This window comes from Natator depressus, chromosome 1, assembly GCF_965152275.1.
Source record: "Natator depressus isolate rNatDep1 chromosome 1, rNatDep2.hap1, whole genome shotgun sequence".
Lineage (NCBI taxonomy): Eukaryota > Metazoa > Chordata > Testudines > Cheloniidae > Natator > Natator depressus.
The window spans coordinates 178211936-178232734 of NC_134234.1; the positions used below are offsets into that span (position 1 = coordinate 178211936).

The 20799-nt window shown below is 39.2% G+C and overlaps 1 long non-coding RNA gene across 1 annotated transcript in view; it reads right to left on the minus strand.

The window, feature by feature from the left end:
• LOC141983897 (uncharacterized) overlaps window positions 1–20799 on the minus strand; it is a 255391-nt gene that overhangs the window by 37219 nt on the left and 197373 nt on the right. The window lies entirely within an intron of this gene.

Consider the following 20799-nt stretch of genomic DNA (forward strand, 5'->3'; position numbering starts at 1 on the left):
AGTTAAAGTTAGTGCAGCTCAAAGGCCATTGTAATTGATGCTCAACTTCCCACAGCCCCAAATATCCAGTCCAGCAGTTGGCAATAGCTAGAATGAGAAGTTCCTTGGCCACCCCATCTATACTGGGGACAAAGTGGGTCACTGGTATCCCTGATGCTGGGCAAATGCACAGATAGCCAGTTAATCTGGCATTAAAACTTCCAGAGAAGCATAAAGTAGCATACATAACTTTGAATTGGATCCGTTGACTTCAGATAAGTTGCTTATGACTGTGACATAAGTAAGGTCAGAATGAGGCTCAGTCTTGAATGCTATTAGTTTTGATTCATCATAGTAAAGTAGTACTTGCTTGGGTCCATCACTTTGCACTTAAATCAGAGGATGTATGTGTGAAAGCCTATTCACTTCAGGTTAACGAATTTCTCAGAATTTGGCTAACAAATACATTTTCATACTTCCTTTCAGTTGCACAGGAGTTCTGCCTGATACATGGCCAGATCAGAAATCTACCTTGTAATAAAAGGGGCAACCAAGCAAGGCTGCATGGAAAAGCCATGAGAAAAGTGACAGTAAAAGGGATGCATCCCATGGCTTGTTTTATGACTAGCATTTGGTTCTTCATTCTGCCCCAGTGCACTGACATTTGTGATCATTCTATCCTCCAGTTCTGAGTTTCCAAGCCTTGTTCCTGCTGCCGAGAAAACTCCCTCCTCCCATTATCAGGAATAACAGTCTCTCAGAGCCTTAGAAATGCAGTTGTTGAGGCAGATCACTATCTTGGAGGAAAAAAGTAGGTAAAGAACTACTTCCATAGTGGGGCTTCATGATTAAAACCAGATTTTGAATTTAGGTGGCCAGTTTAGTCAGCAGAGTAGCAGGGTGATGTGCTCTTAGCAACTGATATGGTTGAGAAGGTAGGCCAAATACGAAGCAGTATGATTGAGTATGACCATTTATATAATTGATATTGCCCTGTTATACCATTGCAACAAATCTTGTATAAAGACTATGCCATCTAAGGTGTCAATGGAAAAGTATGATTATACTGTTTACATGCACGTATCATCTTTGTGTCTAAAGTTATGAATACTAGCCATGGAATTGTATCTTATACATGTATTGTATCCCTGGGTAACACCCACCAGATAAGATTTACTTCAAGACCAGACAGCAATGTGTTGATGACCCATCAAGGACACTTAGATCTCACAATGGGCCATAGAAGATACTCATTCACCCAGAAAGCTCTTCCTGTGGATGCCTCAGTAAGAATATGGGCAATGGCTGCCCCTGTGAGTCATCAGACTATGTAAGGATATGTGATCTGCTCATGTGACCCCAAACTCCATCTTGAGCCAGTAAATTTCCAGGCACATGGAAGAGAATATAAAAGACCCCACAGATGTCTCCATTTTCCCTCTTTCCTACCCTGATTCTTTAGACTGTGGATTTACAACTAAAAGGAGCATTTTCAACTATGGACTGAGGACCTTCCAATCTTTTGGAAGTTACCAGAGAGATGTTACAAGCCAGCAGTATATTCTATCACTGCTACAAACCTGTTGTAAGGACTTCTTCTTTTCTTTTATTATTAAACCTTTAATTTTAGTTACTAAAGGATTGGCATTAGTGTGATTATTGGGTAAGATCTAAGTTATATATTGACCTTGTTTAGTCACTGATCTCTTGGGATTAAAAGGACCCTATGTTTGATTCAATTCAATTGGTTTTCACTAACCACTTATCATAGAGTCCAGTGTCTGGGTGGAATGCCTAAGGAGACTGCATTTTTGACTTCCTGTTGACCAGTGTGGTGAGACAGAAGTTTACTTTTCTTACTGGCTTGGTATAATCTAATGATAGAATAACCACCAGTTCGGGGTGGGTCTGCCCTATTTCTCAGCAGCTTGTCCTGAATTTGGCATGCTCAGCTGTGACCTACTAATGCACGGTGACACTGGGGGTGTTATTTTTTTTAAGGTACACTGGATGGATACAGGATTTAATTGGTGAAATTCTATGGCCTGTGTGATGCGGGAGGTCAGGCTGCAATGACCACAATGGTCCTTTCTGCCTTAAAAGTCTGTGAAATCTATACACATTACATTTCATTGGCTTATTTTACGTTTCCTGAACACTGGAGCTCACCTTTCCTTAGTCCTGGTCAATCCTACAGAGTTAGGTCGACATAAGGCAGCTTATGTCAACCTAATTCTAAGCGTTTACACTGAAATGTAGCTCCCACCAATGTAACTCCGTTACTACACCAACTTAACTCCACCTCCATGAGAGGTGGAGTTGTGGGGTCCATGTAGTTAGGTTGATGCAGTGTCAGTGTCACCACTGCGTTGCTTACATCGACCATTGCTGCCTTTCAGAAGCTGTCCCACAATGCCCCACATTGACAGCTAACGCGGTGCGAGCACTCCTGATGAGGACTCACACCACTGAACAAGGAGCTTAGAATGGAGATGCAAAAGCCATTCAATTACTGTGGTGGTTGTACGTCACCGTAACTTAGGTCAACTTAATTTTGTAGTGTAGACTTGTCCTTGTAACTTAAAAGACTGAAGTGGTTGGTCTGGTCCTTTCCTAGAACATTAACAACATCAGTAAGAAAAGTGACAATCTTTTCCTTTAATTCTCCCTCCCTTGTTCTCCCACCCCGTTTCTGGTAATAGAATGCTTTTTCATTAAGTAACACCATTTAGAAGAGAATTCATCAGGGTGGAGGGGAAGCAGCTGCTTATTCTGGGTTGCATCACCACCACTAATGCAACTGTTTCACACCATTTCATACACACCGCTGCAAATGCCCTGATATCCTAAAGAGAAGAACTAGAGAGAAAGAGAAAGAGAAAAGCGCCACTCTTCCTCTAACAATCTGTGCTCTCTAGTGCCAATGACTAATTGAAACCACCAGGAACATTTAACACAGCTAAAGTTCCCCTAATGTTTAGCTCATTATGGGGGGGAAATAGATGCAGAAACTTAATCCCTTTGTGCCTGATTTGTTGCCAGAGCAAAAGGAAGCAAAACAGTGGCAAATGTGATAGGGAGGGATGAGCTGCAGCAATGTGGAGAAAAGCACATGAATTCAACCACAGCTGCAGGGAGCAGCAGAAAGTGTGAATGTAGAAGAGTGGGAGGAGCTGTGAGGTAGTGGATTGGTTGGCATGCTGTTATCAGGTGCCATTATATACCTGGCCAAAAGGAGCTATGCCAGCAGGCATACACCGAGAGGAAGTTGTATGCTATTGATAAGGGAAAAGAATAAGAGGTAGTTCTATGGGGAAAAAGCAGCAGAACCAGCCAAGAGGACTTACTGTTTTCAATCAAATAATTTAATTGCTATGAGAGAGTGGAACTCTTTGCAATGGCTCCATGACTAGACAAGTCACTGCATCGCAGTGCATCGGAAATTAAAGGATAAATCCAACATCTTGCCTGTTATAAGGAAAACTAATATCGGTTTTGGTTTTGTAAAAGCAACAAAAGAAAACCACACATGGTTTAGTATGCATGCTTCATTGCAAGAATAAAAGAGGACACTTTTCACAAAATAAATGATTTACAAAATACTCATGGTCATCCTTCAGATTTGCAAACATCCTTCTTTCATACAAGAAAAAAATCACCTCTCCAGTGAAATACTGTTATCTCAGCCAAATCTCTTTGGGTTTTGTAAAGTTTTCAATCAATTGCAAAACCAAAATAAGGTTTTATAGATCAATAGATTCCAAGGACCACTGTGATCATCTAATCTGACTTCCTGTATAATACAGGCCATAGAACTTTCCCCAGGCCATAGAACTTTCCCAACATAATATCTAGAGTATATCTTTTAGAAAAAAAAATCCAGTTTTGATTTAAGAATTGCCAGTGATTGAGGATCTACTACAACCCTTGGGTAAGTTGTTCCAATGGTTAATAACCCTGATTGCCAAAAATCTAGTCTTCATTTCCAGTCTGAATTTGTCTAACTTCAACTTCCAGCCACTAGATCATGATATACCTTTCTCTGCTAGATTAAAGAGCCCATTTTAAAATATTTCTTCCTCATGTTAATACTTATAGACAGTAATCAAGTCAGTGCTTAAACTTTTTTTTGTTATGCTAAATAGATTGAGTTTGAGGCTATCACTAAGGCATGTTTTTAATCCTGTAATTATTCTTGTGGCTCTTTTCTGAACTCTCTCCAATTTATCAACATTCTTTTTGAATTGCAGGAACCAGACCTGGACAAAATGTTCCAGCAGCAATCCCACCAGTGCCAAATAGAGAGGAAAAAATAATGACTTTGCTCCTACTCAAGATTCCTCTCTTCATGCATCCCAGGATTGCATTAGATCTTTTAGCCACAGCTATGCACGAGGAGCTCATGTTCTGCTGATTATCCATCACCACCTCCAAATCTTTTTCAGAGTCTCCATTTCCCAAGACAGAGTCCCCCATCCAGTGAGTATGCCCTATGTAGCATAGGGTCAAGAACTGATCCCTGTGGAAACCCACCGAAAACACACACTCTTGATGACAATTCCCTGTTTACAGTTACATTCTGAGCCAGTCAGCCAATTTTTAATCCACTTAACGTATACTGTTCTAATTTTTAATCAAAATGTTGTGCAGTACCAAGTCAAATGCTTTACAGAAGCTTAAGTATATAACACTGTTACCTTTATCAACCAAACTTGTTACCTCACCAAAAAAAAAGATATCCAATTAGTTTGACAGGATCTATTTTCCATAAACCCATGTTGATTTGCATTAGTTACACTACCTTCCTATAATTCTTTATTAATTGAGTCTCCCACTCTATTATCTTGCCTGTGATTGATATTGAGTTGACAGACCTATAATTACCTGGGTCATCCCATTTACACTATTTAAAAATTGGTACAATATTAGCTTTCTTCCAATCTTCTGGAACTTCCCCAGTACTCCAAGACTTACTGAAAATCAACATTAACAGTCCAGTGAGATCCTCAACCAGCTCTTTTAAAATTATTGGATTCAAGTTATCTGGATCTTCTGATTTAAGACTCTCTAATGTTAATAGCTTCAGTTTAACATCCTCCAGAGATACCGGTGGAATAGAAAGAGTGTTATCACCATGAGATATCATCTATTTTTTCCTCTAAAAACAGAACACAAATGTTTCTGCCTGTTCTGTATTATTAATCATTCTACCTTTTCCATCTAGTAATGGACCGATATCATTGTCAGGATTCTGTTGGTTCCTAATATATTTTTTAAAAACTCCTCCTTACTGTCCTTAACTCTGCTAGGCACAAATTTCTCCTTGTGTTCTTTTGCTTCCCTTACCAGTTTTCTACTATCCCTGATTTCCAACTATTCATTCCTATCAACTTCCCCTTTGTTCCATTTGTTTATATATATGTTTTACAGCTACTTTCACTTCCCCTCTAAAACATTTTTTTAAACCAGCATAGTCTTCTTCCTTGATTGTAGATTTCTGAGTATCTAGTAAGGTGTTCTTACATGATTCCCAATTACCATTAACATTTTTCTGATTAAATGTGAAATATATGCATAGGAAACAATGTTACCAGTGATTGAAGAGATTACAATGGAACATTGTGGTTAAAAACAGGAATGAATTGCCTCAGGAGGTTGTGGAATCTCTATTGTTGGAGATTTTTAAGAGCAGGTGAGACAAATACCTGTCAGGGATGGTGTAAATGATATTTAGTGCTGCCATGAGTGTAGGGGACTAGACTTCTTGAGGTCCCTTCCAGTCCTACGAGTCTATGATTTGCACAATCCAGTAAAAAGCCCTTATTTGAATACCATACTTCATTGTAGAAATGGGCCTTTTGGAAAGATATGGGCTATGAAGTTGAAAGATGTGTCTCAGTAGTAAATATTTTCACTTTTGTGACAATACAATCAAATTCCATCCTGCACACAACTGTAGAATACCTGCCATCCACAAATACCAGTGCCTGCAAATACTTATCTGCAATTGTTCTTGCAAAAAATCTTGAACAAGCAAGTACTCTTCAAAGCAAAGAATTTTTTTAGATGCTTAAAAATAAAATGGTCTTTTTTTTACTGTAAAAAATAAAATAAAACCTAAATACTTATTTTTCAGTGGTATGCATGGTTACTTTATTTTTTGACATATTATGCACTGTAACTTGGTAACATTCATGTAATGTGACAGATATCAGTGTAAATAACATGCCACTGGAAGGATAAGTCAGCACGGGTCTGTTGGGAAAAAAATAATTAATTTACATAATTGAAGATGTTTATTTAGGCCTATTTGTCTGCCACATAAAGGATCAGAGGATTAGGGTCCTGGGCTCAAAATTAAATAGCTTATATAGGAACCAGTGTAAAAAGCACAGTATCTAGCTTACTGAGAGTTCCTTAGGTTAGACCTTCACTGAAAAGGTAACTTGAGTTATCTACGCTTAAGTTAGTCTTACGTGAATGAGAAAGGCCACACTGAAATATCACTCGAACTTCACAGAGCGATTGTACTAACACTACCAGCTGATGAGCTGTGCTAACTTGAGCTGTAGCTTATACCCCAGGGTGGGCCAGCAACTCTATTTAAAAGCACCACTGCATATCAGTTAAGGGTTTGTGTGTGAGTACAAGATTCAATTCAGGGTCAATATTATAATTCAGGTCAACTCTCCCAAGCTCTTAGTGCTGCCTTGTTCATCTGTTGCAAAGTGACATCTTGTTTGTCAACTTTTCTGGAGGCATTGCTCCCTCTCACTCATTGCTATGAGGGGCCACATGTGGCTATAATTTCTGTTTGAGCAGTAACAACATTTACAGAGTTATCATGGTTTGAACATTTTATGCATCACAACTTTAAAGGTTCTGCACACCAGATTGTTATTATGAGTAGAATTAACATTACTGTAGGAAGTATAGGCCTGACAAAAACGGGACCCCATTGTGTTAGGCAGTATAGAAACAGTGAAAAAGTCTTTGCCCCAAAGAGTTTATAATCTAAACAGACAAATGGGAAGGAGACACAGTGGCATAGCAACTTGTCCATGGTATCACAGCAGAGAATAGAAACCAGGTCTTCTGACTCCCAAGTACAGTGCTCTAACTGCTGCTAGACCATACTGTGTCAACTAGCAGTTCAATGAATTGTTAGGTACAGCTGACAATTTTTCTTCTGCCCTTGGTCTTTCCTGTAACCATCTCCTGTCTCAAATGCTTCTTACTAGGATGTAATGCAGTATTCACTGTGTGTGCGTATGCAGTACTAATACACCTGAAAGTACAATTCTCAAAGTATTTTATTCTTTCTAAATTGTTACTCACATCTACTATTTAGCACATAAAATCCCGCTCGTCTGTTCTTATCCTGCTGTCATTCAATCCCACACATATCAACTGACAGATGAAATCCTCACTCACTTCCGTTACACTGGAAAGGGAGTTACTGGCAGTTACTGTGAGAGGAAAGAAACATGAAGAATGAAGTTTTCTAAGGGAAGAGTGAGAATTTCCAATCTAAAACAGACACAGATAGTAAAAACGAGTCCAGGTTAGCAGGTTTGAAAAGGAGTCAGGCTGGCCAAAAACAACAATTCTGGTTCACAAAAAATTCCAGAGTTTTGGAATTTTTGTTTTGTTCTAATGCAGAAGGAAAATGAGACCTTTAGATCATTTTCATAAGAAAAATCCACCCCTGCAGAAAGAGACCCACCCCAAACTGCCCAGTGGTTAGGATCAAGTCTCCTGTGCTGCCAGATTTGGAGTAGGGACTTGAACTTGGATCTCCCACAGCCCACAAGAGTGCCCTAAACACCTGGTTGTTCTGGAGTCTCTTCTCTTCCATCCCCCTCCAAATTCCATCTGGGACCTGAGAAACCAAACACATTTCTTAAAACCAGTATAATTCCATGATGTCCCTAGCCTCTGATGGCGTACCTTGCCTTTGTTTGTCAGAAGCTGGGAATAGGCGACAGGGGATGTATCACTTGATGATTACCTGTTCTATTCATTCCCTCTGGGGCACCTGGCATTGGCCACTGTCGGTAGACAGGATACTGGGCTAGATGGACCTTTGGTCTGATCCAGTATGTTAGTTCTTATGTAAACATTTAGGTTTTGACAAAACAACATTTTACAGTAGAAAAAGGTTTCTTTGATTTTTTTCTCCCACCAGCTCTAGTGAAGGCCCTCCCAATACTGCTGAGGCACTTGCAAAGTGACACAATGCAACTGAGTATAAGGGTAACATATTCAAGAGGGATTTATTGAATGATAACATTTTCAAAAGCAATTTAGGTACTTGCATGTCTAAGTCTTATGGAAATTCACTGGGACAAAGTCACCTTTGAAAATGGGACTTGAGCACTTTTGAAGATTTTACCCCTAGACTTTTTTTTAAAAGGTACATTTTTTGTGTGGGTGCATTGAAACATAATACTTACTGCTTAGTCAAAAATATTTTTGTCCAGATTTTCAACTGGCATAAATTGGCAAAGCTACATTGACCTCAATGGTGACACCAGCTGATAAGCTGGCCAGTGGTTACAGCAGTTCACAGAAACTACGGTTTTATGAAAACCGCAATGCTCTTTGCAGGTCGATGTCTACTGAGATTGATAATAATGAGAATGTTTAGGGTTATTACTGCCTCTAAATAATACATCTGTTACACCTAACAAATGGCTTCACTGTAGGCAAATACCTATTTATTATCATACCTGAAACATAAATTAGACGGTAACTTATTTGCTTGCTCCAAAAAAAGAGCAGCTAAGACGAATAAGATGAATGAGATTTCTGATTTACCTATTTTGTTGAGGGACAGACAGATATATCATCACAATTAATGTGTCTGTTACTAATTAAAAGCAATGTTCACAATGATCATATGTGATGTAATTTTATATTCAGGTGGTTCAATGGGCAGACCAGGGGGGAGGGGAGCAGGATTTCAAATCCAAGAGTTAATTTCACTTTCTCCTTTTCTTCACTCTCCTCTTTGTTTTATGATTTCTACCAGCATCATTACGACTAGCTGTTTCTCATGTGTTTTTACTTATACGCCAATTCAGTTTCTTTTGTACAGCGCTTTTTCATATAAACCCTATCCTAAATGGTTTTACGTAATAATTTAGTTCACTAACCGCAGCAACTATACAGGTTTCAGAGTAACAGCCGTGTTAGTCTGTATTCGTAAAAAGAAAAAAGAAAAAAGAAAAGGAGTACTTGTGGCACCTTAGAGACTAACCAGTTTATTTGAGCATGAGCTTTCGTGAGCTACAGCTCACTTCATCGGATGCTGTAGCTCACGAAAGCTCATGCTCAAATAAACTGGTTAGTCTCTAAGGTGCCACAAGTACTCCTTTTCTTTTTTCTTTTTAGCAACTATACAGTGTGAATGAAAGAAAACAGTGGATTAAAGGCACTTTAGAGTGAATGAATGGCAGACAGCCAATAACAAAAGGAAAAAGCAATTAGACACGGGCTATGGAGAAAAGACATGTTTTAAGATAAGATGCTTCAGACTATATCACCAAAGAAAATAGTACATAATAATGGGGCAGATATTCAGCTCATGTAAATCGTAAATGACTTCACTGGAGCTATGACCATATATACCAGCTCAGGAGCTGCCGCTAAATTAGACTATCCCCCTGTAAAACAAAATCTTCCGTGTAAGTGTGTGCATTCAGAGCTTGATTGTAGGGACTCTGACACCAAGGGCTGTATTAGAACCTAATCAGAACGGAACCTTATTTAGTATTTTCCCTACTTAGTCTTTGGGTTTTTCTTAGATGAGGAGGTCAGAAGCAGAGAAGCTGCAGAAGAAGCAGGGAGAGTACTGACATTCATCAGGACACTTAAGAATGGGATGAAAGGTGTGTGGCCATAAATTAATACCTATGTCCAGTGTTAAGGCCTTGGGGAGACAGGAAGGAAGGGAGGGAAGGTTATCCAGTTCCAGGAAATGTCCCAACAGACTGATTTTTCTGAAGAGTGTGAAGGCAAAAAGATTTCATTTGAGACTGCTGTGACCTAAGGACATCTTGATGGCAACTGACAAAAGGGTACATGAGAATTTCATTGCGGAAGTCCCCTGGGTCTGGTATCTACTCATCCTCCAAAGAATGTCATAATATCTCTAATGAAAGCCCAAGTCATACTGGTCATTATGGGACGTGTATGTGGAAAATATGTGAAGAGTTATGGTATATATACTAAAAAATATGTTCTCTAGGTCTGAGAGTTAAGTCATGGAAAGGTGATCCACATACACTCTTGTCAGGCAGAAGGGCAGGGCGCTTATCTCACTCTGGCTAGTCATATGCAAATTGAGTATTGTATGGTTCACAATGAACGCTCATTTACAGTTTGAGCAAAATGCTAAATCAATAGACTCTGGGGGCTGGAGGAGAAAAACAAAAATGGGTTAGTCCTGTTTAGGACTAAGATAATTTGAAACCATTTCTGGAGTGCAGATGAACACCTAGTTATTCCTTCAATCTGTGAGGACAAGCCACCAGGAGGCTTGATTTTATGAGAAGGGATCTCAGCCAGTGTGCCCTCTAATTTTTTTCCATCCATGTATGGAATGAATTTTTCAGCAGCAATATCAAGGTAATGTGTGGATGTGTGCCACCAGTAGAAACAAAACACTAGATATAATATATATATTTTTAAAGTTACCATAAGTATGGAAGAAGAAGAAATAATATTAAAACAAGGGATAATTAACAAGGTGCACTGCTTAAGATGTTTATTTCGTATGAACGCTAACCCTAACCACTGCCCCAATAAATGCAAAAATGTTTCCTTTTAGGTAGTGCTGGTCTGAAGTGTCTGGATTCTCAAAATACACTCTAATGATGGTGCATCCTCAAATGCTAGGGCTAAAAGTGAAGGGAAACAGCACTTTATACCAACAATTAAAGACATAGTTAATTGTAATGTAAGGGATTTACAGTTTCTAATTTTAACTGATAACAAAAATATAAAAATAAAGACATTTTTACATTTTGATTACTGAGTTTTGAATTGTTTTACTGCAAATTCTACATATTTTCAACATTCAGACCGGCAACTAATGCCAGCCATTTCTCATCATTAAAATATTGAGCAACCTTCTTCCCCTCTTCCCACCCTCCCACAGGCCAATACCATTCACTCGACTATAAAACAGCAACATTTTTATAAATACTTTAGAAGTTTGACATCACTGTATTTTAAACTTTTAGGCAAAATTGTATATACTTTAAACAGAAGCCATGCAAAAGAAATAAGCTAGTTAGAGAATGTTACTTAGAAAGCTTCAATTTTTAAAGCAAAATGGGGGAGAGGCAGGCATCTCTCCTACCCCACCACAGCCCTGGGGCTGGGGGGAGTCCTCTCCCCACTGTAGACCTGCACACCTCAAGCTCCCCCATCACCACCCTCCCACCTCACCCCACTGCCTCCCACCTACCATCTATTCCCCACCTCTGGCTATGCCCTTGTGTGCGCGCCTGCAAAGCTGTAGTAATCAGGTGCATGCCCCTTGATGACCTCCTGTGTGGTCACACAGGTGTGCACCTTAGAGGGAACACAGATCTCAGCCATCTGGTTGAAAATGCTGGGAACAGGACTTGGGGTATCTTGTAGGAGACCGTGGAATACCTTGTGCTTTACAATTAGACTCCAGAAAGCATGTTATGATTTTGTTTTATATGTAACCATTAGTTGCTAATAGTCTTACTTTCCATCACTTGAATCTCTGTTCTTTGGTAATAAACTTATTCCTGTTTTCATTATATCTATCTATACATCTGAGTACTGTGTGTTATGTAGAGTGGGGATCCTGAGTTGAACCTTGCAAGTTGGGCTGTGCTATTCACTTTTTGGAGTAGTGAATCTGAGTTCTATGAGTGTTCAGAGAACAGTGGCTGGGAGCACCAGAGCGATGCTCGGAGTACTTGGGGGTTGGTGTGCGCCCATCGCTAACCTGTACAGAGATAGCAAGGCTTATGGACGCCTGGAAGATAGTGCTTACATTGCCCGAGGCTGGTGGTTTCACAGAGCTGATCCACATTTCAATTTTGTCCAGATGAATCACTTTGATTTTGACTATTTAACACTTCTGATTATTTTTAAAGTAAAATAAAAGGATATTTTGAATTAAAGAGACATTTCAAACCAAAAATCAAAACACTTAATTTCAACATATTCAAACAGAATGTATTGCTGTTTTTTGCAATTGTTTGTTTTGAAAACAATTTGGCAAAACCAACACAAATTGGCAAAATGTTTCAGTCACTCAATCTGCATTTTCCACTGAGAAAAGTTTCAGCCTCGCTCTGCTCACCACCCTTGTCCATCCCCAGATTTCCTTCCCATTTTTAGTATTGTTTTGCAGTGAAAGATATCTGGATGCTGACACTCTCGTCATATCACTAATTACAGTCACATGAAAGGGGCAGGTGGTATGGAGCAGGCTTCTCTACATGGCTTTGCCAATTAATCTCTATCCTGACTCATAAACCCCCTGATTCCTGGGCCTCTGTTGGGCAGAAAGTCCACTCTGTTAAACTGTGTGTGGATTATTGCAGGGTAGCCCAAAATCCACTGTATCACCAAACTCCTTTTTAGTTGTGAACTTCAAATTGTGTTCTCTTGTAATGTCAAGAAATAGTAGTTTTAGTCTAAAAATGATGCAAAATTATGGAAGTCACAATAACACAGTTACCATCTTTCCTTGACAAGCAGGCGTGTCACAGGATGGGCTGGCCATTTAAGGACACTTAGATCCAGTCCCACCTGTGCCTCATTTTCTGCTTCCTGGGTAATGGGTTTGGGCCAGTGGTTGAGTCAGGTGATCAGGCCTTCCATGATGATAACCCGTAAGTAGAGCAAAGAGACGTGCAAAGCAGTTACTGTAACAGATGTTGCTCTAGGGGGGAAAAATAGGTGGTGTCTCCAGAGAGAGCGAGGGTCCGGAATGGGGCAAGCGGAGCTCTCCTTTACAGGAAAATGGGGGAGCCAAGAAGAAACTGAGGCTTAGAGTTCTGAAATCAAAGGGATAAGGAGGCCCTGTGGAAGGGTATCTCTAGAAAGAAATAGCTTGGACAGGATAAAGATGATAGGCACTGAAAGGAGATGATGTTCATCCTTGCTTTTGGGACCAGCCTGGAACTTCTGGTGGCAGTGGGATGAAGTCTGCCCTCTACCGCCCTGCACCAACAGGACAAATGAATTGCTGAACCCAGGAGGGAAGTAGTGAATGGATGGAGCCAGAAAGAGTCTTCAGAGGAACTATAGTGAGGGGGAAAACATTCTGTGGCCCTGTGAGGGTGCATCTTCAACAAACAGGGGAAGACGCAGCATGAGGTTGCTGGACGTCTGTTTTGTTTTGTTGGACTTTGTTTACCCCTCAGAATGGGGGATGGACTTTATGATTTGACTGGAGAGTTAAAATGGGGAAAATGAAGCAACAGCAGGATTCAGTGCCGGACTAGGTAAGCCCCTGTAACAATGCTCATTTTCACACACTACTGTCTCCCAGGCTTTTGCTGGGAAAATGGCCCACTTTAAAAAAAAAAAAAAGAGTTCAATTTTGATTAAAGAAATTCACATATCTTGGCAATCATTTCTATGAAAATGGCCCATTTTCAAGTTTATGACAACCATATGTAAAGCCTTAATTATGCAGGAAGATTAAAATTATGTGAAATTCATTCTTCTAATGCAAATAACTTTCTTTAACCTCAGTTTCATTTTTTTTCCTTGATGTAATTTTCAGCAAAAAAAGGGGAGGACACCAAATCTGTGCAGAGGACTGGTGAATTTGAGAGTGAAATAAATGACATCCCTCAGAATTAGGGCTGTTGGAAAGACACAAGTGTTATCAGCTCTGGAGAGAGAAGGCAACCCAAAAAATTCCAGGATTTTGTCTTCTTTCCTGGCCTCCAGAGCTCTTTGATTTTCTTAACCTTCCTTGCCTCCTCTCACATATACATTCTACTAAATCCTACTTAAACTTTCCCAACTCTCCAAGTTTTCCACATACTCTAAACTTTGGTTTATATCATAATGGAAATACTGCCAGACCACTCAACTCCAGCGGCTCAAATTTTGATTAGGATAGACATGGAATTTAAGGGTGGATAACTGCCTTTGATGCAGTTTCATCAATCGGGGAGATATCAACTGCAATCTCCCCTTGCAGGTATACTCTTCTTAAGAAAAATATATTGAGTTTTTCCACCACATAGACATAGTAACTAGTAAATCAGTCAGTGATTCCTTCTGTCTGCATGGATACTTTATAACCATTAAAACACATATTGTGAACAACAACACGTGCCAAAATAAAATAAATATCCTTAAATCAAACCCTAATAAGTTCTCAAGTAGCATTTTTCTTACTTTGCCTATCTGTAAATTTTGATGATCTATGGGATATTTTTGTTGGTTTGTGCGCGTACAATGAAATCACCTACATTTACCAATACAAATCTAACCCTTCTACGCCTTCATAGTAAAGGACAACATGTAATACAAAAATTGTTGCTGGCACAGACTCTCTGCTTCTCTTAGTTTTTCCACTGTTTCATTTCTTGGAAAAGTTGAACTATTAGATTTATATGCCCTCATTCAGCAAAGCACTTAAAGCACATGCTTTAGTCCCATTGCCTTCATAGTTAAGCAATGCTTCACATAAATTTAAATGCTTTGCCAAATAGGATAGACATAACCATGTGCTTAAATATTTTGTTGAATCAAGGCAATAAGCACTACATGCATTTGCTACACCCTTGTCTTTCTGAACGATGTATTCTGTGTATGAGTAATTGATAGAGAGTAGATTTGTATAAAACAAATTAAGAGCCAGTTTTTCATACATTTGAGGTGCACCCATTTGTGTATGAAATTCAAGATGAATCTGTGCATGAAATTACAAGCTTGTAATGACTGAATATAAATCACCATAATTCCATGTTTCAGTTAACATGATACATCAATTACATGACATTAAAAAGGGGGCCAAAATAACAGTTAACATTCTTACTATACATTTATTTATGATCAAGTGCAATATCAAAGATGTGTAAAAATTATGCTTCATGCCAACAATATTGAAACGATGGTTTGCAGGACTTTCACTTGCACTATATTGTGATTTTTTACATGTGAATATTGGCATTCCATAAATGTACAAACCTTGCAACGGTGATGGAATATTTATATAAAATTACCTTCAATGAAAATGCCTCTACATTTTAATTGTCATGTTCTTGTTTGCATAAAGGTTATATTAATCAGCAGAACAGCTTAATGAAATTTTTTGTGTTTGGGGCAATGAATGAGGACATGAAGGCACTGAGGTTTTAAACAACTTTCCCAAAGTCCCCCAGCAATGCGATGGGAGAACTATAAACAGAACTCAGGAGTCCCAACTCCCAGGACTACTACTCTAACCATTAGACAGCTTTCTTGTACTACGTCATGACAACATACCCAGTCCTTCAAAGTAACGATGAAAGAGAAAAGAGGATTCTGGACATCTGACCCTTATTTCTAAGGCACAGAACCAGTTTTAGCTGAGTGAGGAATTGTTCTGCTTATTTCAGGAGGAATCAGATGCTTTAATATAAAACAAATATTTTGTTAGAAAAAAGGGTTTTTTAAAATTTTATTTATATCAACGTGTAAGACAGTTTCTACTGTTAGTCAACTACATGCTATGAAGTAGCTGGTAACCACCTTAGTTTTTTCTGTACTGTAAAGGAAGAATAATTTAACAGGGGCATTTCTCTGTCATGAAAAATAAACTCATTTAGAACAACTCTTCACTTCAGTTCCTCAGGCTAACTCTTCTTTTTGTTTTCCTTGGGCCAGATTTTCTAAAGCTATTTCAGCCCCCCAACCCCCATTGGAGAATTTTGCCAGTATGTTTTATTTTATTATTTAACATTGTTGTAACGAGCTGCCAGAAAGATTCCACCGGAAGCAGCCAGTGCCATACGCTGGCAATGTTTCTAAAGTGTCCTATTCTATCACAGCCACATTATGCTGTTACAAACTGGTTCTACATTTTTATTTCCCTAACATTTCTGTTTACCAAGCACCACGAATATAAATATAGGGCCAGATTCTATGCTATGGTTTTCAAAAAGCACAACACTGATGGTGCAGCATATTGGCGCAGCCACTTTTGGACCTTGCTAGTTCTGGATTGCTGTTGGGCCCAGTACAGCGGACACAAGTTAGAGCATCCTGAAGGTGCAGAGCTGGATTGTTTTGCACTCTAGCCATCACCACCACTATTGTCTAATTTAGACCAGCATTCATCTACCTACGCACTATGCAGCATGGCAACTCAGAGCTGACTATGTTGGTCTTACAACAACCCAATACTGGGCAAATTCCCAGAGGTGGCATTATGTCCTCTTTAAGTCTTCAGAATATCATGAAGGAGCCATAGCCTCCTTTCTAATCAGACTACTCCTTTCAGAGTTATCTCATGATAGGTCTAGTGTTCGTGGCATCACAGTAATGCTTCTAAGATGAACATTTACATTTCATCAGCATTTACAAAAGGAGAGAGATCACTTGATCATTACCTGTTAGGTTCACTCCCTCTGGGACACCTGGCACTGGCCACTGTTGGCAGACAGGATACTGGGCTGGATGGACCTTTGGTCTGACCCAGTATGGCCATTCTTATGTTCTTAACTCTGGGGACTTTATTTCAGAGAAACATAAGGAAGATTAAGTACCCCCAACGTTTCAGAGGTTCAGTTTAGATTCTCATCTGACATTCTTAGTCTCACAGCCCCTTTCTAAGTTCAAAAAATTATGTCTTTTTCACAGTTTTTCTGCTTCAATTTAGAACCAGGATGTCAAGAAGCAAAGGAAAAAAATATACAAACAAAAGTTAACTAAACCAAACTTTTCTGATCAAAATAAGCTCAAAGTTCTGTGGTTCAAGTTTATTGATCCATAACTGGGGCATCATTAAATGAATTAAGACAAATGTTCTGATTAGCAAGGAAAACGCTTCTATTAGCACAATAATGTTATCATGCTTAAGGTTGTTAGGAAACAGAGATAAAATACAGTACCTGAATGTTCTCTGGTGGTTGGGAAAATATATGTTTAGAGCTTGCTGGAGTGTGAGAATGGTTCTTTTAATTCCTACGTGGAATATACATGTATTACCAATTTCTTGCCTTAGCAGAAACCAGCAGGATAATGGCATTTCTAGTTCTAAATGAAAAATCATAGATCAATTCACAAATTAAACAATGCTTAGTGCCCATACCCTAAAACTAACTACCTCTAATTCTTTCAATATTCAACCTAAACCAAACCACTCAAAATTTAATAAGTGAAATATTTGTATTTTCCTAAGAGACCTACATTTCGATACCAAACAAGACTGTATAAAAAAAGAGCATAAATCCAGCAGTTTATTCACAATCTTCAGGATGGACAGTTCCTGAATTAAACATCCAAAAGCTCCCCTCCTATTGTAAAGTCGTTGGTCAGAAGGGATCTTAGCTAATTTTACGTGATTTTATCACCATCTTTTCTATAGTTCAAGGTTTTAACTCATTATCTTCAGGACTGGGACTTTTAATAAAGTACAATCTGAAACATAACTAGAATAACCAATATAGAATAACCAAAATCAGAGCAATACCACTGTACAATGTTACACTGTATTTGCTCTGATTTCCCCAGTGAATCTCATTTCAGTGTTCAGAGATTTTAAATTAGAGTACTGGTGATTATTCCAATGTACAACAATAATTAGCAGGGGGACTCTACAGATGGCATACACCAAATTAGACGCATGAGATGTCACGTTTCACATTAGTAGTAGACATTTTGTTCCCCTTATTGTTCATCACAGACTATTTACAGGGAAATCAGGCTCTTTGATTCTTAATAGTTCATCTTCCACAGCTGCTTATTCCTCACTTGAAGCCATAATCCTGTTTTTCAGTCCTATAAAATGCATAGTCTGACTGGATGCCTTAAGTAGTCTTTTCTAGACTTCAATATTGAGGATCCCATTGAGACTATTATTTCTCAGATATATCCACAAAAAAACCTGTGAATACAGCATGGCCATGGGATGGAAACTGGTCATTGGTCACCCCACTCTAATTATGATACACATATTCTTCCCTGGCCTCTTCAACAGCGGTCCTGGGCTTGTCTACACTTGTAGAGCTGCTCTCCCATCGGTGTAGGTACTCCACCTCCATGAGAGACCATAGCTATGTCTACAGGAAAAGCCTTCCCATTAACATAGCACTGTCCACACTGGAAGTTAGATCGGTCACTCAAGGATTTTCCGCACATCCCTGAGTGATGTAGCTATATGGACATAAGTTTGCAGTGTGGACCAGGGATGAGTGGCTGCGGGTTTTAAAATGTAGTGTGGACATACCCTGAGGTGCTTCCCATATGGGATCAAACTTTCCACGGGTGTCTTCATCGGCATCAGTACCTGATGCATAAGATGATGGTGAGAAAAGCTATGTTTTTAAAAATGACCTCTCTGCACATGAAGCGGGGGGCTGTGTTGGGCTTGGCAGAGGATGTGTTGTCCTTTTAAGGGAGGCCACAGAGCCAGTAAATTACCTACAACATGCAGTCAGCACCATTCCAAGTACATATTCCAGTACATTGGAATAATCCTCCCACAGGTTACCGGAAGAGGAGAAAACTATTTATGCCCAGCTAGGTATGCGGGGAGGCAGCCACGCTAATTGCTGGTGCCTTCTTGTGACAGATGCTTATTGCTCTGTAAGGAAGGGATACAGTGATCAGAAAAAATGGATTGGGAAAAGAGGTATTCTTTAAAGGGGCAGAAATGTGGAGGGGGAGAGTGTTCGGGGCTCCTAAGATTGGTTCAGCAAGGAGCCAACCCACACTTCCTTTACCACCCCCCTTTACCCTCATTCAAAGGGAGGGATGGTGAGGTCCAAGCTATGGGCTGGCCAGGGACCAGGATGGGTGTGGGTTGAGTCTCTACAGGCATATACATTCGCTTGCTGACAGGTATATGTAAACGATTATGGAATGACCTGCATTGCAAAATTTTATCTGCCAGGTACTCCCAGACATTTAGGAATACATTTGCATCCAAATTAAACCACATCCAGTGTCTCCCGTCCTTCTTCCAGCGGAGCCGGACAAAGTGTGTTAATGTACACATCTTAATTAAAAGTGTCAAATGCCACTTAGCACTTACTATAGACAAAAACAGGTTAGATCCTCAAATGAAGTCTTGTGTACATTAAAAAGTTTTATCAAACCCATTTTTAAGTCCTCTTATACTCTTATTTCAGTTTAAGATGCTCTGTTTCTAAACGTAGGTAGGGTTAAATCTGTACAACTTGCTTGTACAGAAAAACCCTGTTTTATGACCTCTTTCCATCACCCAGATGGCACAAAGAAGCAGTAATCTGACTACAAACAGTCAGCATAGAATGCTCCTGTTGGAGGGGAACTTCCACCAGGCATAGCCATGCCACTGCTGTGTCCTGTACCCGCTGCCCCTTCCCCCCCACCTGCTTAGGGTTAGAGCATGCTGAGGAAATGATTTGTCATCAGGGGCATTGCTAGAGCCTACTCCCACTGCCATATTGTCCATTGAAGGACTATGCTAATGGCATAATTTAGAGCAGCCTGGCGGCTGTTCTAAGTATCGCTGGGGTTAGGAGTGGCATAGACTGTCCCTGAGGAACAGGGAGCAGTAATCAGCTTCTTGAAACTCCCCACTTTCCTGAGCCCAGAGAAGATCTAACACAGGAGAAAATCTGGCCCAGGCATGTTTAAAAACCTATTACATGGTCACAGTTAAACACCAGGTGTTAAACACCAGCAAATATGCTTTTTAAACATGACTGACTTTGTCTAAGTAATGTTTAACAACATTCATTCACACATTTTCCTAACACAACTCATTTTTCCATACAGACAAATCCAAAGTGAGCTACAAGAGGCTGGTTCATCAGACTTTGTTCACTGCAGCTCTAATAAACTGGTAACCATAATAAACAGCATTATAAGCTCCTTCTTTATGTTCTGTGTTTGTACAGCACCTAGCACAATGGATTCCTGGACCGTGGCTAAGGATTCTAGGCTTTACAGTAATACAAACAATCATGACTTCTGTATTAATATATATAATAGTCAGTATTGTATTTGCATTTAATACCACTGCTCTTGCCTCTTAAATGCCATTTAAATATCTAGACATACCCTACAAATGTAAGACGCTAGTAGGAAAAGGAAAAATACTTCAGCTCTTTACTGAAATAATCTAAATTAATTATGTGACAGATAAATCTATCTGGGTATATCACTGATTAAACCTCAGAAAGTTTTCTTTTTTCCAAAAAAATCAAATAAATGACTATTTAATATTTTCACAATTGTTTTATTAACCTCTACATTAAATGATTTTCATGATATACTTATTGTAAATTAATTTATTAGCTAAGAACCAGCTCCTAACTCGTTCCACACACTTTTTGGTAATGAATAGACTCAGATACATCATCCTGATTTTCCCATTAGGTTGGTCTTTTAGTTTTCATCTAATTTTCCCTGCAGGTTAACTGTGGGGGAACGTGACCATCCAAGATTATACATTTGGGAGTTGCTAAACTTAGATTCGTACTGAGAAATCTTCGTGATTCTATTTTCTTTACTTCTGTGTACTAAGATATGGGCCTTCTTTATGGTGTTCTGTTTGTTTGGACTCTGCAGTAACCTGATAAGAAATATTAATTTGTGAATTTAAACAAGACA